The sequence below is a fragment of the Panthera pardus genome, unplaced genomic scaffold (assembly GCF_024362965.1).
Source record: "Panthera pardus isolate Hobbes unplaced genomic scaffold, ASM2436296v1 HiC_scaffold_6, whole genome shotgun sequence".
Taxonomy (NCBI): Eukaryota; Metazoa; Chordata; class Mammalia; order Carnivora; family Felidae; genus Panthera; species Panthera pardus.
Window position 1 is genome coordinate 1,091,056 of NW_026526991.1, and position 11,031 is coordinate 1,102,086.

Here is an 11,031-nt window from a genome sequence, read left to right on the forward strand (position 1 = left end):
AGGAAACAAGGCCTCCAAACCTGCAGAGCTCAGAGTTGTGGGGAGGGAAGTAAAAACTCTTCAAGCAGGCTATTAGGGATAATAGCGAGAGGACGCATTCCTATTTCTATCCCTTAATTCCTGGTGATGAGAAAGGACGATTCATAAGTTGCTAACCCAAAACACAAAACACACCCTGTAAGACAGAATTTCATCTTTTTAAGCTCTTCTTCTGCCTGGAAGCCTGGAAGATTTTCTCTTTATTCTCTGAGATTATGCATTTTATGGATGTGCCCTCATGTGCAACTTTCTCATCAATCTAGACAGAACTCAGCGAGGCTTCCAATCGGTTGATAGACATATTTTCCTCAGCTCAGGAAAATTTTCTTCTAGTGTTCAGTTATGACTTATTTCCCATCTGTTCATGCTTGTCTCCATCTGGAGCAGCTATTTGTTCATTAGAGCTCCTGGTTTTGTTCACCACATCTCTTTTCCCTCATAAATTACATTAAACAGTCTTTCTTCTCCATGTTGTTGAGGTGTTTCCTGCATTGTCACCTTCAGGGTCACTAATTGAGTCTCAGTAATCTTTAATTTACCTGCTGAAGTTTTGAGTTGAAAATCATGTTCTATGCTCCAAGAAGCTGTGTGTGTGTGTGTGTGTGTGTGTGTGTGCATGTGCGTGTGCACACTGCGCTTGGATTTTAGATCTCATTTTTAAACTAAGCAGTTCTGTTTCACTAAGCATATTAGTTCTCAGTTCCTTCTGAAACAAATAACCACAAAGTGACAATAACACAACATGAATGTATTATCTTATAATTCTGGAGGTCAGAACACTAAAATCCATTTCATTGGGCTAAAATCAAGGTGTCTGTTTCCTTCTGGAGGTTTCCAGGGGAGAATCCACTTCCTCGCCTTTCTAGCCTCTCCAGGCCACCTGCATTCCTTGGCTCACAGCCCCTTCCTCTATCTTCAAAGCACTTCACTCTAATCTCTGTTGCTGTTGTCACATCTCTTTCTGACTCTGACCCTCTCACCTCCCTCTTACAAAGACCCTTGTAAATACACTGGGCCCTTCTGGATAATCCATGATAATCTTCCCATCTTAACATCCTTAGCATAATCACATCTGCAAAGTCCCTTTGGCTATACGAGGTAACATATTGAAAGGTATTGAGATTGGGATGTGAATGTCTTTGGAGGGTGGGTCATTATTCAGCCTACCACAATAGGCATGTGTTCTAATTACTCAACTGGATGTTCCTCCCTCCGACTGCAGGGGTGGCTCAGTTATCTTCCTCGGTCAGCCCACTGGGACTCAGGTATGACTGTTGGAATATTCTCAAGGGTAGGAGTCCAGCAAGTGGTGAAAAGCAGAGGCGTTGTGCACCGTGGCTCAGGGGTGGAGTCTGGCACTAAGCCCACCTCCCAGAAATTCCAGGAGGAAGCCTCTTGACAAGTGTCTCCCAGCCTTGAGTCAGAGCAGGCGCTCAGAGCATTGAAAATTCTCAATATGCTTCTTTAAAGTCATTGTTCTACTGTTCTTTAAGATCACTTAATCTGTAGTGACTTCGTGCATTGATTTTGTGGGCTTCGTGTATTAGCATTAGATTTCTTTGTAGGTTTTGGGAACTCTGGTTTGCAGATATTTTGGAAGGAAACTTTTGCTTTTGTATCTCTCTCTTTTTTTCTCCCCTCTTCTCTCCCTTGCCCTGATTGCTCTCCCTGGTCAGCATTTTTCCATTGCTGGGCCTTTCAGGCCCCCGGTCTTGATCCCATTTCACAGTGGTAGTTCAAGTGGTTACTATTCTGCTGTTACATTGGGCTATGACTGATCCAGTTACAGAGCAGTGGGAGGTTGGCAGAGGCCCTTGTCACATGGCTGTGCTCTTATAACCCCAGGCTTCCTCATCTTCTTCTCACAAGTAAGGGACAATCCGCCCAAGATCCAAGACTGCAAACTGAGCCTGGGCCCTGTCCTCCATTTTGTGAGCAGCCCTTGGGGGCAAATCAGCTCATTTCTTGATTGGATTTCCCTCGGTGCATCTAAGCATCGCTGGTTTTCTCTTCTCCATCTATTTTCAGTCTTTCAAATTTCTTTGTTTTCTATCACTTCCCTTCCTTTCTCTTCCAAAGCATGGGTTCATTCATTTTTTATTCTTTACTATCATCTTGGAGGAGTCTTCATAGAGGAATGGGCTGCATGCATGTGGTCACCTCATCGACTTCAACTGGATGTCTGAACTATCATTTAAAACTCTATTCTTCATATATTTTGGTTCAGAAAATATTGGATGACTCAGTGACTTAGATACTTTTCTAATGAAAGGATGAAAGGTTTCATTATCAGATTTAACAAGAGAGGGAGGGACAGGAAGAATCACAGATGATTCTACATTGCTAGTCAAAGAGATTTGAGTTTAAGAATCTAGGAAGAATCTAGGATGGTCTATCATGGGACAGACAACCATGATAGTCCAGAAACCGGACTGATGACGGGATGGAAAGAAGGAACAGAAGAAAGAGAAGCAGAAACAAAGAGGAAGAGGGAGAGAGGTGCTGTCTTGGTATGGAAGCGGGGCAGGAGGAAGAAGGAATGTCAATCAAGCAGTTTTTCTATGAGAGACATTGCTCTAAAAGCAGAGTCTTGAAGAGGGGAAGATTAACCCTTTCAGGTGCCACAGACAGACCAGCAGAAGAGGATCAGCCATACTTCTGGCTTGGTTCTGGGCTTCTCTTACTACAGCATTCCTCTGTGAACTTTTGTGCTTACAAGTCATTGACTGGCTTGAATAGGAGGCTCAAAGCAGAAAAGCACTGTGACTTGGCTTAGAAATTGCTTTTGGGCAAATCCACAAATTCCCAGCCCATTTATATCTGCTTACTCTAGAAGCTGACAGTTGAATTTCCCCTTTCTCCATGCATTGATCCAGATGGAAAGTGTTCCTGGGTATTTTGGGTTTTCAGACTCATCTTCCAGCCCTCAGGGGAGCGTTGTACTAGTTCACAACACGAGCTTTGGTGTCGATCCAGTTTCTCCAGCAGCAGGAGACAATCCTTTGAGAGGCAGGGAGACTGTCATCAGAATGGCTCTTATACAGGGGCAATAAGGCCCTGGGCTTATAGGACTCACCTGTTTTGGCCAGGAGCCTATACCTGGTGCTGTTCATGGTCCTGAACTTCAGCAGCTGGTCTCTATTGCACTGTTATTCCACTTTCCACTGGGGCAACAGTGACTCCACTGGGGGAATCAGGTAAGCAAGGGTGTGAGAGAGAGAAGAGCAAAAAGCAGACCAAATCCTTTGACGAATCCTGCTGCTGAGACATTTCCTGAGAGAGGAAAATGGGATTTTTCCTTGCGTTCATCATTTACAAAGTTTTACAGTCACCAAGATCTCTGTTGGGAAGCACATGACCCCACCATTTCTCTCTGATGGTAAGTTTATAGATGACGATGGGGACAGAGGACTGTGAATTCCTGGAGTTCAGGGTCCATGCTGGATTCCCTTGTCACCTGGTCAGTATGTATGGTAGATTTTCAGTAAGTGTTGGTTGAATTGATAAGATGTTGGCTGTAAGGGATAGAACCTGGACTTGGTTCTCAAAATAAGTTCTGCTTTCATCCTTGCTCTGAAGGAGGGCAAAGGGGCTAACATTTGAGATTCAACTATGTCAGCCATTTGAAATTAGGTTCTTTCATTTAATCCTCCTGGGAGATTTATCACAAAATTTTCAGTCAGGACTCAGGCTCATAGAGGCAAGCCTCCTGAGTGAGATCTCATTGTTCTTGTGGTTAGTCTAGAGCTCAAATACAGGTCTTGCTGACCCCATGGGCCATATTTTCCCCCCACCACTGGCTACTTTCTTTTTATGTGAGGAGAGACATAAATTCCACAGGGGGAAATGGGTTTGCAATCCTTCCTGTGCAGCATCTTGTTTAATGTCTGGAGAAAGCTGATTTGGAGATGGCAATTGCTGATCAGGTTTTGAAGCCAGGAGCTTAGGTCTAAGGTTAAGCAGGGGGAAAAGATGGGCTCAAACCTCAGCAAGGCCCAGAGTTCTTCCCTATCTCAATGCCTCATGCACGTTCCAGCTTTGGGGTGGCAAAACTATTGAGTAATTCCCAAAGACAGAAGAAGTGATTAGGAGAGCCCATAAAGACACAACAGATCTGGTAGGAGAGCAAGACACAGCTCAGGTGATGCCGTGTAAGCCTGGGTCTGAGTTGAAGGCAGGTGATTTTCTCCAGCTCCTGGAAGAATCAGCTTTGCAGCCACACAGACTTCAATCAGATCCAGAGGGGCAGCCAGCTGTCCCCTCATAGCACCAGAGGACAGAGGTTTTTTTCTAGTTAGTTGGAGGCTTATCCTGATTCCACACCGTATACTTGAGGGCTGCTATCTGCTAACTGGGCAGCCTTGTCCCTGCCGCCCTTAAGAGCTGTCTTCTCATGAAAGATGCACTTAGAGGAGGATGTCAAGATGTCTTCCAAAGGATCTGTAGACACACTTTGAAGTACTTACTGAGCCAGGATCCCCTCCTCCCCCCCCCCCCCCCCCACTGGTGGGCTCCCCAGTCTCCCATGACCAATTGGACCAGAGGTGGACACTTGATGCAAGCTGCACCAATCAGATCCTCTATTCTGGAGACTGAGACGTGAGAGGCAGTGGTTCTTAGGTTAGCTTTGGCCGCCGGACTTGGAAGTTCAGGGAGACCTGGGGCTGAGGCAGCCATTTTGGGACAGGCAACCATGATACTCCAGAAACCGGACTGATGAGGGGATGGAAAGAAGGAACAGAAGAAAGAGAAGCAGAAACAAAGAGGAAGAGGCAGAGAGAGGCGCTGCCTTGGTATGGACAGCCTGGAGGGAACATTGTGGGGGCAGAGTTCAGAGCAATGGTGTAGCATAAAGTCTGGCCTGATGCTTCCAGCTCTCTCCCTGCCATGTACTGACTCCATTCACTATGAGGGGAACGGATGAAGGAGGGTTGTGTTAGGGGGTTCGAATTTGTAATAATTGCTTAAGCATTTGCTACGTAGGAGAACGTGGCTTTGCGAGGGATAGGCATTAGGTATCAGACGCTTGTGAGGCATAGTTACTCAGTTTTCACACTACAGATCACCAATTTGTGGCAAAAAAAAAAAAAAAAAGCAGAGTTGCACGAACGATTTTAAATTACAAGAGAAAACAGTATTTTAAACCTTAAGAATAATTTCCTATCACTCAGAAGGTCTCGGTCCCACCCTCCCGCCCTTCTCGCTCCAGTTTTGCTGGCCTCCTGCCAGGAGGGCAGGGGGAGGAGCAGTCAGAGGGTTCCACCCCCCAGCCGCACTGTGATTGGCTCAGAAGTGGACACGTGACCCAAGCCCATCCAATCCGTGGGGACCTCAGGTCTTTTTCTGGGAATTGGGGGTTGGTCTGGATGCCTTGTGAACGTGTGGGGCTTGGGCCTGCTGTACCGTTTTTCTACCACAAGGGAAGCTGGTCTGAAAAGAAGCCAACACAAGGAGGAGAACAGAGCCAAGGCACCTGCAGGGAAATGGAGCCAGAGCCCTGACATCACAAATGATCTAATTAGTTCCATTTATTGCTTAATCCACTTGGAACTGGCTTTCTGTCATCCCTGACGGAAAGCATACTGACCTGTACGCTACCTGCTTTTTCGCACAGCATGCTGAAAAGATGTGCACTGAACTCTGCCAGGACCAGAGGATATTCGTTTTTCTTTCTTTTTTTTTTTTTTTTTGATTTTTTGGTTTTAACTTCCGTTAACTCCGAATCAAGGTCCCAATGCATTTTGTTGACCATCAACTCTTTGCAGCGAATGAAGCAGCGCGAGGGGCAAGCTCTTTTACTCACAGAGCCGAGCCCTTCCTCATGGCTGCCATGACTCCTTCGACGCTGGCACTGAGCCCAAAGTACCATTTCTAGCCCATGACTCACAAAGTAAATAATCTATAAAAGAAAAGCCTCTTAGCATACTTTGGCACGACAAACAAAATGACAAGCCAGGCTGCTTTTTCCTTCACGTTTCAACCCCGTATGTGCCAAGGGCTTGTTTCACATCGGCACATGAGCAGTTTGGGCTTGCTCAAAAGCCAACGATCCACTAGCTCGTGTGCCCACGGATTGCCTGTCTAGTCCGTGTGTTCTTGATGTGATGCAACGTCCAACGGTGTTATCTGATCGAGGGCTTTTGCCAATAATTCCTTTGGCTCTCTCCCCACGCACAATCTTTATCATTATTTTTGCAGCTGGTTTACAGGCTTCTTGGTAATTGTACGGGTGACTTTTCTGTGCATTTGCTAATAGAGCGATCATTTGGAATGACGTCCCTGTGGCTCTGACCTCCTGACCTTTAGGAGCAAGAATACTCAATCTTACATTAGAAGGCATTATTTTGGGGTTGTTCTGGGAAAACTGGATGGGTTGCTTTGGGGGAAGATGACGGAAAACAGTTTTTTATGGCCTCAGACTACTATTTATCCCCGTTTTAACGTTAATGGTAACATATCGAAGACTAGGGCCAAACAGACTGCGGTGCAATAAATGAAAATTTCCAAAATTTCCCATTGGACTTATCCTCATAAATTTCACTTACAGCTTCATGTGTAGGATCATTACCCAAGGATTTGCTTGTTCTGGAATACGTGGTTTCATATTTCATCGTTCCACTGGAGAACTGCTTATTTGCAACGTGTTCTGTGTCCTTCTGAGGATTTATGTTGCCATTTTCATCGCTTTCACGTTTACGATTCGAAGAACGTCTTTTGGGCCATTGATTCGTTTTGTGAACTAGAGATGTAAGACGACTTAATGGTAACCGCAGAAATTCAAAAATAGCCAGCATAAGAACTTTCCAGCTAGAACCGTCTGTCGGCCTGATCCTTGTTCAGTTAGGAGAGGCAATATACCTCTCCTACCCAGTAGTTTTTAAGATTTTATTTTTATTCCTAGTTTTCTGAAGCTTCACAGTGTGTGTGTGTGTGTGTGTGTGTGTGTGTGTGTGAGAGAGAGAGAGAGAGAGAGAGAGAGAGAGATGGGGGAGGGGAAGTAGAAGCAGATGAGTAAGACCTTGCAAGTCCTTGAAAAAAATATACCAGGATTGTGAGACCATTAATACTTTGTCTTCAGCTCCTTCCCTCAGTTCTGGTCTTTCTGTAGAAGCTTTTTGCTTTTTCATGGCCAGGAGGAGGCGGTAGGTAAGTTGTGGAAGGAACACGCGAAGGCAAATACGTGCTTTGTGCCTGAGCCGAACACACCTGCGCTGGGTGGGACACAGATGCCAGCTTCTTCCAGGTTGTGACCTTCTGTCCACTTAGGCAGAAATAGGAGAGAAAAATAGCCTAGAAATAATGACAAATGTTTCCTCTTTCCAATGATCCTACCTCTTTCCTTTTCCTTCACTGACGTATTGGCTCGGACCTACAGCAGGAAGTTGGCTGAGTGGTGACAGATGCGATGGCCACCAGGGCTCCTAGTGAACATTCCCGTTTTTCTTCTTCTGTCACTTGGTGGGGTTCCACTTCCCCACGCCTTTGAGTTTCGGGCATGAGCAGGTGTTTTGCTTTGGCCAATGAAATGTGAGCAAAGCGACAGATCACTTCTAGGTGGAAGTTTTAGGAGCCAGGGAGTAAAGTGCCGGGTCCCTGTCAAGTTGCTGAGCAGTGTTCAGGTTGGAGGCTCAGGGTCAGCCTCCCTAGCTTAGCGAGGCCCAGGGGACCGAGCGCCCCCCCCCCCCCCCGACCCCCACCGTGGACAGTTAACAGGAGCAAGAAAACGAATTCGGTGTTTCGAGCCGCTGAGATCTTGAGGATTGGTTGTTCCTGCAGTGTAGACCAAAACGGGGTGGGGTGGGGTGCACATGTAAATAAAGAGCACGGATCCCTTTGCCAGATTCGCTTCCAAAAAGCTGACCCCGATTGGCAGCCAGCCGTATCCTGTGCGAGGGCCTGTACCCCCACCCCACTCCCCAAAGCCCTGTTTTTTAGAGGACACCCGTATATTTTCAAGCGTTCATCATTCCAGTCGCCGTTGGATTTTGTTTGCCAATCGCACACCCGAGTCAGGAATATTGTCAGTAGACCGCTTTATTGGTATGGATTTTCAACAAACAAAAATAAGCACAACAGCATTAAAAAACAAAACAAAACAAAACAAAAAAACCCCTGAAGATAACGTTGGACTCCAGTCCCGGGCGGTAATTAAAAGACAATGATCTACTTAACATTCAGAAATTCCTGGGCCGCGGCGCTGCTGGGCGGCCGCCGAGTCCCCGACCCCGCCGCGCCCGCCGCGGGCCTGGCTCTGCGCGTGCGGCGGGGCCGCGGGCGCGGGCAGGGCTGCGGCGGGAGGGGGCAGCCGGAGGGCGGACCCGCCCACCGGCACGCGCGCGCCCCGCGCCCCCGCCTCGCCATCGCCCCCCGCGGGCGGCGGCCGGAACTGCAGCGAAGGGCGGACGGGGACCCAGCGGCGGCCCGCACTGGCTTTGCCCGGGCGGGGAGGGCAGGTTACCGGGAGGGTGGAGTCAAAGGCCGGTTCCGGAGACGCCTGGGCGGATCTGAGCCCGGCCAAGACTCCACGCTGTTAACCTTTAACAGATAAGGTTGCTATGCAAAATTGAGGGCTTTTGCACTTCAGGAAAATCGGTGTCTCTTTTGAAAACGAGATGCCTCCCGGGACGTCCTTATGGTCTTACCGTCACTGGAGTAGTGGAAGATCGGGGTGGGGGGGTGGGGGGATTCTGTGACTATGGCAAAGCGGGGTTGTTCCCCCAGCAGTGCAAAGCCCCTTCCCTCCAGACCGCTTGTTTGTGACTCTGCACAGGCCTCCGCGTTGCAGAGACCGCGTGTCACAGAAAGGGAAGGACCTGACGCCGTGAACGAGCCGAGGAGAGAAGCGGCTTTATTGTCCTTGGCGACCCATCTGAATGGGAATTGCAGACTGAATTTGCCACGCAGGGTTTTCAAACAATTTGCATGCTTTCCAGATGCTTTGAAACCCCTCCACCCCGCTTTTTGAATAGTGTAAAATATTTTAATAGGCCAAAGCCATGTGGATTTATAAAATTTTTTTTACAAGCCCTAACGGGGCCCCCTCCACCTTGTGTTTTTTGGTTGTCATTTTTTTTTTTTTTTCTTCTTCACAGCGTTCAGATGTTGTTTTTCTCTTTCACAGTATTAACGTATTTAACAGCTCCTTCTGAGGTGGGAATTGGTGAAAATGATCATTTTGGGGCCTAAGGAAATTTTACATCTACTCCAAAACTTGTTTCCTAAGGTCACAACTTAAATTTAATTTAATTTAATTTAATTCAAACTTCAGATTTGGGCTACTTTTATCTTGTCCAGGATATATTTTGACAAATGATTTATTTATTAAAACTTTTTTTTTAATGTTTATTTTCGAGAGAGAGACAGAGCATGAGCAGGGAAGGGCCAGAGAGAGAGGGAGACAGAATCTGAAGCAGGCTGCAGGCTCTGAGCTGTGGGCATAATCTGGGGGGGGAGGGGGGGAGCGGAGGTGCGTGAGTGGGGGAGGGGCAGAGAGCGAGCCGCAGAGAATCCCAAGCGGGCCCCACACTGTCAGCACAGAGCCCGATGTGGGGCTCAATCTCATTTACCGTGAGATCATGACCCAAGGCGAAATCAAGAGTTCAATACTTACCAACTGAGCCACCCAGACGCCCCTTGACAAGTGATTTAATTTGCTCTTTTCAGGAATTTGTCAGCTCCTTTGCCCCACTTTTTCACGACTGGTAGTTTGCCACCATCATCGTGCCATGATTATTTCCTCTACTAACTCAAGAGTAATTTACCACAAAGTGTAAGTCCACAGATCTGGGGACATTTAGGGAGGCGTTATTAACGAAATGCAGCTTTCATCCTGAAATGTACTTACTACCGGCCGGGAGGGTTGTTTGCTTGACTCGTTGACTAAGTGACTTTTGTAAGATCAATTTCTCGCAGTTACACTGTCAGAGTCTAATATTGCACGTCTAGGGACCTCAGAACGCCTCATCTTCTACAGGTTCTTGATAGGTACTATTTCTCAAATAACTAACTTTCAGGGCATTGTGATAGACTCTCAAGTAAGGATTTTTTTTTGGGGGGGGTCTTCCATTTGCCTTTATACTCACTTGAAATCCAGAATCCCAACCAAAATACGCAGGTACTTTTTCTAAAGCTCTTCCACTTCCTCCAACCAGGTTAGAAACGAGGGGGCATGAAATTCCCTTGTCTGAGAGGGGTTTGGGAGAGTAAGAAAGATCCCCCCCCCCCCCACGCCGGTGGATTATACTTCCTGTCAGTATCATAGCTGGGAAGTCGTGAGTAGAAAGAAATCATAGTGAAAACATTTTGTTCTACGAGTTGTTAACCTTTTGAAAATACAACGCTGCTAAAAATTGCGGGCTGCGAACCCTCAGTCGGTGCCGCTGCTTTGAAAATGAGCTCCTGTGCCATAAATGCAATTGAGCTAAATATGAACCTTAAGTTCACAAATGAATGCTGTTCAATGAGTAAAGTAGAAAATAGCTTTTTACCAAAGACGTAATTTCATTCTAAATCACGTCGTATGATCAAATACGGTCACCCAGAAGTGCGGTCATCTAGTTTTCTTTGTATGGAAAGTTCTGCATTAAAAAAAAAAATGAGTTTGATGCCCTTTGTTCAAGGGAACTAGCCCACGGATTGGGGGAGGACGGTGTCTGTCAAGTTGTGTTCTGAGGTCTCTGGCCCCTGGTTGTTTTTTAAAAGCAGACATTTTAAATCCCACAAAGGGATCTTTGCTATCAATCTCTAGTGGATTAATATTTTTTTCTTTTTCTTTTTTTTTTTTTTAATTTTTTAAATGTTTATTTTTGAGAGAGAGACGGAGACAGAGTGTGAGCAGGGGAGGGGCAGAGAGAGGAAGACACAGAATCAGAAGCAGGCTCCAGGCTCCGAGCTGTCAGCACAGAGCCTGACGCAGGGCTCGAACTCACAGACCATGATATTCTTAGAGGGAGGAATATATGATCCTATGTTACATACTCTGGAACTATTCAT